This window comes from Lepidochelys olivacea (assembly GCF_965140295.1).
Source record: "Lepidochelys olivacea isolate rLepOli2 genome assembly, chromosome: 7".
NCBI lineage: Eukaryota > Metazoa > Chordata > Testudines > Cheloniidae > Lepidochelys > Lepidochelys olivacea.
The window spans coordinates 56,674,250-56,686,506 of record NC_140417.1 but is presented as its reverse complement, the minus strand read 5'-3'; positions in this window follow the sequence as shown (position 1 = coordinate 56,686,506).

The following is a 12,257-nucleotide window of genomic DNA, read 5'->3' as shown; positions in this document are numbered from 1 at the left end:
CACGCTCCAGCCCAGAGAAGGGAAGAGAAGAGGGACTGAGAAGAAAGGACTCTAGGGAAATGGGAGAAGTTCAGAGGACTGGCATAAAATGTTCCATATTTTTGTCTTGTTTCAGAGATCTGTGCCTCCCATTGCAGTGTTGGGAGCAGTACTGGTGCAATATAGAAGTGGCACAAGCTTTGATGGCCTGGCACTCCCTGTGCTGGCTGACAACGCCCTGAGAAGGAAGCTAAGTTGGGCAGAGGCTGCAAATGGAGCAGAACCAACGAAGCATGAGAGAAGGAAACACTCACTAAGCCGGGGGAAAGAATGATAGAAGGACAGTGACTAGAGACGTTTGCACTGTGACTGTTGTGTGTATCACATACTCCTGGCGCTTCACCCACAGTTAGTCACTGCTGAGTAGCTACTTGTAAGGGGAAGTACAGATCAGCAGCAAGGCATCTCCCCTCCATGGTCTTTGAGATGAAACAACCACAGCATGATCTGAGCTGAACTCAAAGGCAAGTGTGATAGGCAGCCCAAGTTTGGACAACTGAGAGAACAGGAACCATTCAGCAGCATAGTGGCCTCTCCTATGGCCAGGCCTATCATCCTTCTCCTCCTCACAGTTCTGGCTAGGGGTCTTTGCTCTGTGGGGCTCACTCACTCCTGTGAAAGCAGTAGCCATCTTGCTGAGACCAGCCTGTGCCTCCACCCTACTGATGTAAATGGGAGTGGCAGCCATTTTGGCAAAGGGCAAAACTTCACAAGTAGGCAGAAATCAGAAGGTCCTGACTTGAGCCCTTACAAGCCCTAATAGCACAGCCCGGCCTCGTTAACATTTTCCAGAGTGATTAGCAACTTGGAAGGCCCAACCGGCCTCCTTTGGTGGAGCTAATTCAGGGAGCAGTCGCCCAGCACTTCCTTAAGACCAGGCCTCTTTGAAGTATCAAGTCGGGCACCCATAATCTGGTGTCACTGCTGAAAATCTTGGCCTTGACCTCTCTGACTCAGTTCTCCCCTTCATAAGAGGGGGTGAAATGCCATCTTCCCAGGGAGGTTGCCAGGCTCAGCAGAGTTTTAGAGCCCCACTTTGCCAGCACATAACACTGACTCAGCACAGTGCTTCGTCCTCTCCAGCGGTGGCTTGGCCACAGAGGTTGGTGGCTCTGCTACTGCCTTGGCTGACAGCTGGGTTTTTTTAGCTCTGGCTGTGGTGTTGCCAACTCTTGGGATTTGTTTCACGAGTGAGGGGAAGGGGACAAGGCTGGGCCTGGAGCTCATCCCACCATGGCTTGAGAAGCTCCAGCCTGTTTGCAAAATTCAGCCCTGCAAGAAGCAGGCAGAGTCTCTCCCCTCTGCTTCTCATCCTCACAGGAGAGAGCTAAATTGCCCAGCAGCTCAGCGCAGCTCCCTCCCTTCTCCACCCACAGAGCAATGGGATGGCATCTCTGCTTCTCCCCTCATTGCAACACCTAGCTTGGAAAGGGGGCCCTGCTGCAGCTCTGTGAAGAACTGCAGAAGCTAGAGGAGGAGGAGCAAAGGTGAGAATGGAGGGACAGAAGCAGAACTAATGGGAGGCTGGGAGCTGGGCAGATGTGGGGCTGGAGGGGGCCTGGACAGATGTAGCCCCTGGATGCAGCACTGGTATGGGTGCAGAACTGATGAGGGGACTGGGGGACAAACAGAATGGATGTGACAGGCCAATGCGTGGGCAGAATGGGTGTGGGAACTGGGAGGACTGAACTGATTTGGAGAAGAGGGAGGGTAGAATTAATTGCTGGGTAGGGGACAGGCAGAGGAGGGCAGAAAATAATTTCCAGTGCTTACTGCCACTCTGGGAAAGGGAGCGGAGTTAAGGGTTGTGGGCAGTACCTTAACTCTGCATTGCCTGGTTCTTGTAAGTTGGAGTTTTGCTGAACTCAAGGTTCTGGAAGGGCCCAAGATCCCATGACAGCTCAAGCAGCAGGGGCCAGAACCACCTCACCCCATACATGTTTGGGGGGGTGGAGGAATGGCGCTCATTATGTGGATGCTCCGGGGCTGGAGCACCCATGGAAAAAAGTAGTGGTTGCTCAGAACCCACCAGCCACAGCTGTTTGGTAGGGCCCCACTGATCAGCTGTTTGGCATTGTGGGAGGGGCTTGAGGGAGAGCAGAGAGTAGAAAGTGGCAGGCAGGTGGGAGTCTTGGGGGGTGGAGCAGGGGTGAGAAGAGACAGAGTGAGATAATGGCCTCGGGGAAGCAGGCAAGGGAAGAGATGGATCAAGGGGGGCCTCAGGGGAAGGGGCTGAGTAGGGGCAGGGCCTCGGGGCAGAGTGGGGGTGGAGCACCCCCTGGAGAAAATAAAAGTGAGTGCCTGTGTGGATAGCAACACTGATTACTGCAGCTGTGCTGGGGTCAGGCTGGGGGAGTTCAACAATCTGGAGACAGGCCAAGAACAGAAAAGAATCTTTCTTTAAAAGAATGAATGATTTGGGGGCCAAATCTCATGACTGGGGGAGGTCTGACTCATGATTTCTGAGTTCTTGAGATTGGCAGTGCTGGATTTATGCCTTAAGATCTTGTGGCACTAAGTTTGATCCCCACCACCAAGAACCCACACAGGGGTGTAGTGTTAAATCCTCTCACCAGAACCCAGAGTATCATGGGTCAGAGCTGTGCTCCACCTCCCATTTAATTTCAGTTTAGTCAGTGTGAGCCCCCCCACACCTCCCCGCGCACACCCAGATGTTTGTGATTCAGTTAAATTGAATGGCAAAAAAATTCATCAGTGCAGAGTTAAGGTTTCTAGGTGTGGTCTCATGGCCTTTCAGAACCTTGAGCTGTATTAATTGTGTTAACTGAATGGTAGAGAAATAAACTGAAGCAGTTTGGAAGAGCTGTGATTGCGAGAAGTGGTAATCTGGGGATTTCTGGCCCTCTGGGCAAGGTATAAGCCCCTCTCTCTGCCTTATGAGTGTGATCAAAGAAAAGAGGGGTATGTGTACCCTGGGAAATCCAGTATACCTCATTTCATGGCTGCATTGTGTAGGTTGTGTCACGAGCAGGGCACAGGGGTCTTCTTGCCATGGGGATTCTCAGCAGTGAGCTGGGAGATGAGTTCAATGAAAGGTAAGTGAAAGTGTAGCGTTAGGTGGCATCATGTACGTGAATACATCAGGGTTGTCAAAGAGGGTGAAGGAGCTGTAACATATAGCTCAGGGGTTCTCACACTGGGGGGGTCAGGACCCCTCAGGGGGTCACGAGGTTATTACATGAGGGGTCACGAGCTGTCAACCTCCACCCCAAACCACGCTTTGACTCCAGCATTTATAATGGTGTTAAATATATTAAAAAGTGTTTTTAATTGATAAGGGGGGTCGCACTCAGAGGCTTGCTACATGAAAGAAGTCACCAGTACAAAAGTTTGAGAGTCACTGCTGGTGTGGTGGCCTTTCTGTGGCATAGGCTAAGTGTATGAGTGCAGGGTAGGGGTAGGTAGCTCCTGCTCTATATGAGGCAAAGCGAGTGAGCGTATGAGTTGGGGCATCGCTCACAAAGAGGAGAGTTAAGGTTGTGTGGGCATTTGCCTTAACCTTCCTTTTTCACAAGGTCAAGTGTTGCTGAACTCGACGTTCTGGAGGGGCACAAGCTAACTCTGCGTTAATGATGGGCTTTGAGAAATGTTGCTGGTAGAGTTAGCAATCTTTTAGACCAGGGGTGCCCAGCCTAGTGCCTGTTGGCCATACACAGCCCATGCATTTCATAAGGCCCACGGCCTGCTACAACACATATATTAGTGGCTGATTCACTAGCATTTTGTTGACAATGTTTACATCGTTTCAGTTTACACAAATGTGTATATAGACTCTTCCGTACATAGAAACAACTAGGGCTGTCGATTAATTGAAATTAACTCACGCGATTAACTCAAAAAAATTTAATCACACTATTAAACAATAGAATGCCAGTTGAAATTTATGAAATATGTTGGATGTTTTTCTACATTTTCAAATATATTGATTTCAATTACAACACAGAATACAAAGTATCCAGTACTCACTTTATATTATTTTTATTACAAATATTTGCACTGTAAAAATGAAAAACAAAAGAAATAGTATTTTTCTATTCACCTCCTACAAGTACCGTAGTGCAATCTCTTTATCGCGAAAGCGCAACTTACAAATGTAGAATTTTTTTTGGTTATATAATTGCACTCAAAAACAAAACAATGTAAAACTTTGAGCCTACTCAGTCCTACTTCTTGTTCAGCCAATTGTTAAGAGAAACAAGTTTTTCTACATTTACGGCAGGTAATGCTGCCCGCTTTTTATTTATAATGTCACCTGAAAGCGAGAACAGATGTTCACATGGCACTGTTGTAGCTGGCATTGTTATACCAAAAAAATAAAAACCAGCAGGATCTTATTAAAGAAGTTCTAAAATCACAAATGAGTTTGTTTCCCCATAGTTTAAATTCCAGGGTATTACTAATTAAGAGGTCTCTTGGTTTTTGGTACTGTTTCTTTCCCTCTCTGTGTGAAACTTGCAAGCTGGGTAATTGTGTTAAAATACATTCTAAGACAGAGTCTATTCTCAAAGCAATTCTTTGTAACAACTACTCACACACAGAGAGACTCAAAGCAATACTCTCTAACAACAGAAGCAGCACCTAGAGACTCCCTGCCCTTTTGTTGTATTCATCTCAGTTTGTTAACAAGTGTGATTTAAAATAGAGATATAGGATGTATATGGATGGATGCTTGGTGTGGATAATAACTGAATGATCAGGGAGGTGCCAGCCTAAGAATCCAGTGTCCATCGGCTGAAGAAGGCGTCAAGTGGCAATAACCAGAGGACCCCCGGAGGGCAGACTGCAGTCCACCCAACAGCCTCAAGAATGGGAGAACCGAAGAACAAGATAACATCTGGCAGCACGGAGCCTTCAGGAATGTGCCATCTGCTGATTGATTCAGCAACAGCATGATGAGGCAATTCCCATAGACTGGCATAGGAAGAAATTCCTATAAAAATGGATTCTAGAAAGTGAGAACTTTGGGGTCTGATTCTGCAAACCAACCTCCAGGAGCGTCAGATGAGCATCTGACAAGGCCCTGCTCCCTCCTCTTGTCCAGGCCACCCAGCCAGTGGCTTGGCATGAGCAACTCTAAGGCTGGTAACTGTGATAACAACCTTGCAGAACCTGTGTGTGTGTGTGTATGAATGAATGTGTGAATAAATATGAGATTGAATGGAATGTTATAGCTATAACTAACTGCTTACTATGATTCTTTCTGTATTCACAATAAATGTGGTATTTTGCCTTTTTCCCTTTAAGAAGATCCTGCTGGTTTTTATTTTATTGGTATAACAGCATTGCAAAGTATTTATGTGCCAGATATGCTAAACATTCGTATGCCCCTTCATGCTTCCATGCTGATGACGCTCGTTAAAAAAATAATGCATTAATTAAATTTGTGACTGAACTCCTTGGGGGAGAATTACCCACATTCTGCCATATATTTCATGTTATAGCAGTCTCGGATGGTGGCCCAGCAGGTTGTTTGTTTTAAGAACACTTTCACTGCAGATTTGACAAAATGCAAAGAAGGTACCAATGTGAGATTTCTAAAAATAGCTATAGCACTCAACCCAAGATTTAAGAATCTGAAGTGCCTTCCAAAATCTGAGAGGAACGGGGTGTGGAGCATGCTGTCAGAAGTCTTAAAAGAGCAACACTCCAATGCAGAAACTACAGAACCTGAACCTGACTCTGATGATGAAAATGAACATGCACTGATCTGCACTGCTTTGGATCATTATCACACAGAATCCATCATCAGCATGGACACGTCTTCTGGAATGGTGATTGAAGCATGAAGGGACATATGAATCGTTAGCGCATCTGGCACGTAAATAGCTTGCAACACCGGCTACAACAGTGCCATGCAAATAACTGTTGTCACTTTCAGTTGACATTGTAAACAAGTGGGTAGCATTATCTCCTGCAAACGTAAACAAACTTGTTTGTCTGAGCGATTGGCTGAACAAGAAGTAGGACTGACTGGACTTGTAGGTTCTAAAGTTTTACATTGTTTTATATTTGAATGCAGTTATTTTTTGTACATGATTCTACATTTGTAAGTTCAACTTTCATGATAAAGTACTTGTATTAAGTGAATTGAAAAATACTATATATTTTTATTATAAATATTTGCACTGTAAAAATAAAAGTAAGCACTGTATTGTGTTTTAATTGAAATCAATATATTTGAAAATGTAGAAAACATCCAAAATATTTATATAAATAGTATTCTATTATTGTTTAACAGCATGATTAATCACATGATTAATTGTGATTCATTTTTTTTAATTGCTTGACAGCCCTAGAAACAACATATCTAAAATGCATACAAAACAAGCTGAACTTAAAATATAAATCAATACAGGTGATTTTAAATCTTATTAAAATATGTAGGGTCTGTTTGGCCTACACGAGGTTTTGCTTAAGTTCATGTGGCCCTCCTGTGTAACAAGGGTGGGCACCAAGGATTTAGGCAGTTGCTGTTATGATGTAGATGTTCAGTTCAGACACTGCTGTGAAGAGGTTATGACAATAATACCTAGCTCCTTCATAGCGCTTTTCATCAGTAGAGCTCAAAGGAGGGAAACATCATTATTCCCCTTGTATAGATGGGGAAACTGAGGCACAAAGAGGTGATGTGAACTGGCCAAAGTCACACAACATGCCAGTGGCAGAGCCAGGGATATAGCCCAGGTTTACTGAATCTCCGCTTTCTCCACTAGGCCTCACAGTTGCTTCGGGATTCCTAAGTCCCTCCCTCCCCCATACAGTCTGTTATAGCAGAATGAAGATAATGCTTATGCTTGGAAATATTTGGCATGAGTAGTTGCTAACAGGGCCGGTGAGGTCATACTTGATATTTCTCTATGTCACAGAACTTGACCATTTTATTACATGGCTCTTACAGGAACTTTAAGCGTGTGAGGAAAAGTGGTGTGTGTCTCTCTTGCCCCACCTTCTCCACGATCTTCCACAACATGTCGCCTTCCCCCACCACCATTTCCAGCTCACCCTCCCCTACTGAGCATGCTCCCCAAGCCTCTCCCAGCTCTTAGAGTTGACTAGACTGCATGCGTCATTCCCAAAGGGCAACTGGGCATGCTGCACCCCACGTCTACAGGGCAAAGCTGGGCCTTCCTTCCAACGGTTACTCCAAACTAGGATTGGGGTGGGGCAGCAGCACTGACAGCAGGGAACCCATCGCTCCTGTGTTCTCACCACTTTCTGCTGCAGGGCACCCAGGCAGTATGAAGGAGGAAGCATAAGAACGGCCATACTGGATCAGACCAAAGGTCCATTTAGCCCAGTATCCTGTCTTCCGATGCCAGGTGCCCCAGAGGGAATGAACAGAACAGGTAATCATCAAGTGATCCATTCTTTGTCGCCCATTGCCAGCTTCTGGCAAACAGAGGCTAGGGACACCATCCCTGCCCATCTTGGCTAATGGCCATTGATGGACCTATCCTCCATGAACTTACCTAGTTCTTTTTTGAATCCTGTTATAGTCTTGGCCTTCACAACATCCTCTGGCTAGGAGTTCCACAGGTTGACTATGCGTTGTGTGAAAAAATACTTCCTTTTGTTTGTTTTAAACTTGCTCCCTATTAATTTCATTTGGTTCTTCTTCCAAGTTCTTGTGTGAAAAGGAGCATTGGCCCTGACTCCGTGGGTGCTCCAGGGCTGGAGCACCTATGGGGAAAAATTAGCGGGTATTCCACACCCACCAGCAGCCAAGCTCCCCCCGCCCTCACCTCCAACTCCTCTTCACCTCCTCTTCTCCTGAGTGTGCTGCACCCCCGCTTCTCCCCCTCCCTCCCAGCACTTCCTGCCCCCCCCCACCGCTGCCTAACAGCTGTTTGGTGGTGTTTAGGACTTTTTGGGAGGAAGGGGAAGAAGTGGGGACGCGACACGCTCTGGGGAGAAAGCAGAGAAGAGGCAAGACAGGGGTGGGGACTTGGGGGAGGAATGGGTGTGGGGCAAGGGCGGTGAAGGGGGCGGGGTTCGAGTACCCACCAGGCAGAGGGGAAGTTGGCGCCTATGAGGAGGAGTAAATAACACTTCCTTGTTTACTTTACTTTCTCCACACCAGTTATGATTTTATAGACCTCTATCATATCCCCCCTTAGTCATCTCTTTTCCAAGCTGAAAAGTCCCAATCTTATTAATCTCTCCTCATATGGAAGCCATTCCATACCCCTAGTCATTTTTGTTGCCCTTTTCTGTACCTTTTCCAATTCCAGTATATCTTTTTTGAGATGGGGCAACCATATCTGCACACAGTATTCAAGATGTGGGCATACATGGATTTATATAGAGGCAATGTGATATTTTCTGTCTTATTCTCTATCCCTTTCTTAATGATTCCCAACATTCTGTTTGCTTTTTTGACTGCTGCTGCACATTGAGCAGATGTTTTCAGAGAACTATCCATAATGACTCCAAGATCTCTTTCTGGAGTGATAACAGCTAATTTGGACCCCATCATTCTATATGTAGAGTTGGAATTATGTTTTCCAGTGTGCATTACTTTGCATTTATCAACATTAAATGTCATCTGCCACTTTGTTGCCCCGTCACCCACTTTTGTGAGATCCTTTTGTATCTCTTCGCAGCCTGCTTGGGACTTAACTATCTTCAGGTAAGCAGTGATCTGTGTGCAGAACAAAAGCAGGGGGACAGTGTTATACCAATAAAATAAAAACCAGCAGGATCTTATTAAAGGGAAAAGGCAAAATGCCACATTAATTGTGAATACAGAAAGAATCATAGTAATGTAAGCAGTGTCAGGATGAGCTCCACCCTGACATCTGGTGGTGAGGTGTGGCAAGTTGTGGAAAAGAACTTCAGGGGCCGATCTCATTTGCATAGGCACACCCACCACGCCTAGAATGAGACCATAGCTGCCCAAATGGTCACTTTGGCTGCTGTGGGATCCCCAGTGTCTCTGTTATTGGGGCAGGAAGAATAAATTGCTATTACCCTGATTATGGGAACTGTGCTTGGAACTGTACGTGGCCTTTTGTTATGATGGAGGGATTCACCATCAACTAAGTAGCACTCGCTAGGCAAGGGTCATGGGTTCCAAAACTGTGTGAATGGAGAGAGGCTGGGGACAAGTATTAATACTTGGTGGCATGGGCCCCTTGGTGAGGGCCTTACATGCTGATTGCACTTCCTCCTCTCTCCACTGTGGAATATCAGAGCTAATTTTGATTTCATTAGAAGTCTAGTTATAGGCTGCTGAGCTCACTTTGGGCTGACAGTGCACCAGCACTGGGGCTCCCCTACTATAAGCTGAATTCACCTAAGAGCTGAAATCACTGAGTGTTGTGTTAAGTAGTGGGGGAGCCTGAAGATATATTGTGGAGCAATTTGCGGGACGGCTGGTGAAGCAGTTCGACGCGGAGCAGTGTGTGGATGGCAGGAGCTGCTTGTGGGCCGTGGAGCTGAGTGAAGGAGTTCGTGGGGCGGCTGGCGGAGCGGAGCGCAGCTGAGCGAAGGAGTTCGTGGGGCGGCTGGCGGAGCGGAGCGCAGCTGAGCGAAGGAGTTCGTGGGGCGGCTGGCGGAGCGGAGCGCAGCTGAGCGAAGGAGTTCGTGGGGCGGCTGGCGGAGCGGAGCGCCGCTATGGAGCTATGGGGCGGTCAGCTTCAGATCACGTAAGGTGCCTCTTACCCCCGTCCCATTTCCACCCAGATTGGGAGGTAAAAGCTCCGCCGATAAACTTTCGAACTCTGGGGCTGCCCTGACCAGGGACAGAGACTTTTGGGGCATTGGACTTTTGGGACTTTGGGTGATTTGGGGTTGCTGGACTCAAGAACCAAAGGGAAAAGGGCATGCCCCAATTTGCCTGGGGTGGGGTTGTTTTTGCTCATGGGTTGTGTTATGAATCCTGTTGGTGGTGTTTCCCCAACATAATGCCACGTTGTTTCTCTCTGTTATTAAAAGACTTTTGCTACACTCAGACTATGTGCTTGCGAGAGGGGAAGTATTGCCTCTTGGAGGCGCCCAGCGGGGGTGGTATATATTGGTCCCAGGTCACTGGGTGGGGGCTCGAGCCGGTTTGCATTGTGTTATTGGAATGGAACCCCTAGATATTGAACCCGGCCCTTGTTGCTGCCAACTCTGACGGGCAGAAGGGTTACAGTAAGCAGTTAGTTATAGCTATAACATTCCATTCAATTTCATATTTATTCACGCATTCATTCATACACACACACAGGTTCTGCAAGGTTGTTATCACAGTTACCAGCCTTAGAGTTGCTCATGCCAAGCCACTGGCCGGGTGGCCTGGACAAGAGGAGGGAGCAGGGCCTTGTCAGATGCTCATCTGACGCTCCTGGAAGTTGGTTTGCAGAATCAGACCCCAAAGTTCTCACTTTCTAGAGTCCATTTTAATAGGAATTTCTTCCTATGCCAGTCTATGGGAATTGCCTCATCATGCTGTTGCTGAATCAATCAGCAGATGGCACATTCCTGAAGGCTCCGTGCTGCCAGATGTTATCTTGTTCTTCGGTTCTCCCATTCTTGAGGCTGTTGGGTGGACTGCAGTCTGCCCTCCGGGGGTCCTCTGGTTATTGCCACTTGACGCCTTCTTCAGCCGATGGACACTGGATTCTTAGGCTGGCACCTCCCTGATCATTCAGTTATTATCCACACCAAGCATCCATCCACATACATCCTCTATCTCTATTTTAATCATAATTGTTAACAAAGCGAGATGAATACAACAAAAGGGCGGGGAGTCTCTGGGTGCTGTTTCTGTTGTTAGAGAGTATTGCTTTGAGTCTCTCTGTGTGTGAGTAGTTGTTGTTACAAAGAATTGCTTTGAGAATAGACTCTGTCTTACAATGCACTAACACAATTAGCAGCTTTCAAGTTTCACACAGAGAGGGAGAGAAACAGTACCAAAAACCAAGAGACCTCTTAATTAGTAATACCCTGGAATTTAAAATATGGGGAATCAAACTCATTTGTGATTTTAATACAGAACTTCTTTAATATGATCCAACAACAGAAACTGATGAGGGAAAGTGGTGGGGACCGAGAGCCAGCTGGCGGGAGGGAAACACTGAGGTTGGCGGAGGAGCTGGGGAAGGTTGGGAGGCTGGGACTGGCTGGATAAGAAGACAAGCCTGGGTGTGGGGGAAATTTGGACTCCATTTGTTTTTTATTTTTTAAATCTAGGAAATCACAAACATGAACTGAGTTAAAAGAACATTAAGGTTACAACATCAAGCACACGGAAGTTAGGAAAAGCCAAAAAATAAGTGTGCCTGTGCAACCTTATTTCAGCCCCGTGGTGTTTATTTGTTGTGATAATTTTTAGTTACAGCCTGTCACATACTATTTTTCCATAGGACCCTTGCCTCATTCAGTGTACAAGATGGACCTAATCTGGAAATGAATCACGGCTGTGTAATGAAGGAGACTTGCTTTGCAGAACTGGAACTTGTGTAATGAATAAGGGATGGGACTGTAGAAAACGAAAGGATAATCTCTTGATTAAGACCGTTAACTGCTGCCCTATAGAAAAGTACTCTGAACAATCAACTCCTAGTTGTCTCAGATTGGGCACCCCAAATTAGTGTATGGACAAAGGGGCCAAATTAAAGTTACACAGACAACCTTAATTCTGGAAATGCCTAAATTTGGGTGCTTAACTTTGCAACCTTAATGTTCTTTTGACATGGTTTTTGGTGGGGTAAGCTTACAGTTAGTTCATTCAGCTGTTAAGTCTGGAATGCTTCAAAGTCGTTTAATTAACCTCTGCACCAAAAGAATCCTCCGCAGAGCAGTCCACTGGACTTTTTCTACTGCTGTTGGGAACACTGGGGCATGGCCACTAGGTAACTCGAGGGGATGGAAGACCACGAGTGTCAATGAAGCCCCCTCGCACTAGGCCCCGGTGTCCTTGCCCCCCCCCCCTGCCTGGAGGCACTCGCAGCAGCTCTGTGTGCTAGGCCCAAGTGTCCTTGGCCCCCCCGCCTGGAGGCACACACAGCAGTTATGCTGAGAATCTGCAACAGTATGTTGCAGAGTCAGACTGCCTGAAACTAAGCAAGGCCAAACAGGGGAGATATGGAAGAACAATGCTGAATAAAGCAGCTTTATGTATAGTTTAACAAATGATACAGAGAATCAGGGAACTAGCTGGGAACTGGATTGGCTGGCTATATGGATACTTGGGGCAGCTTGCTATTGGATAA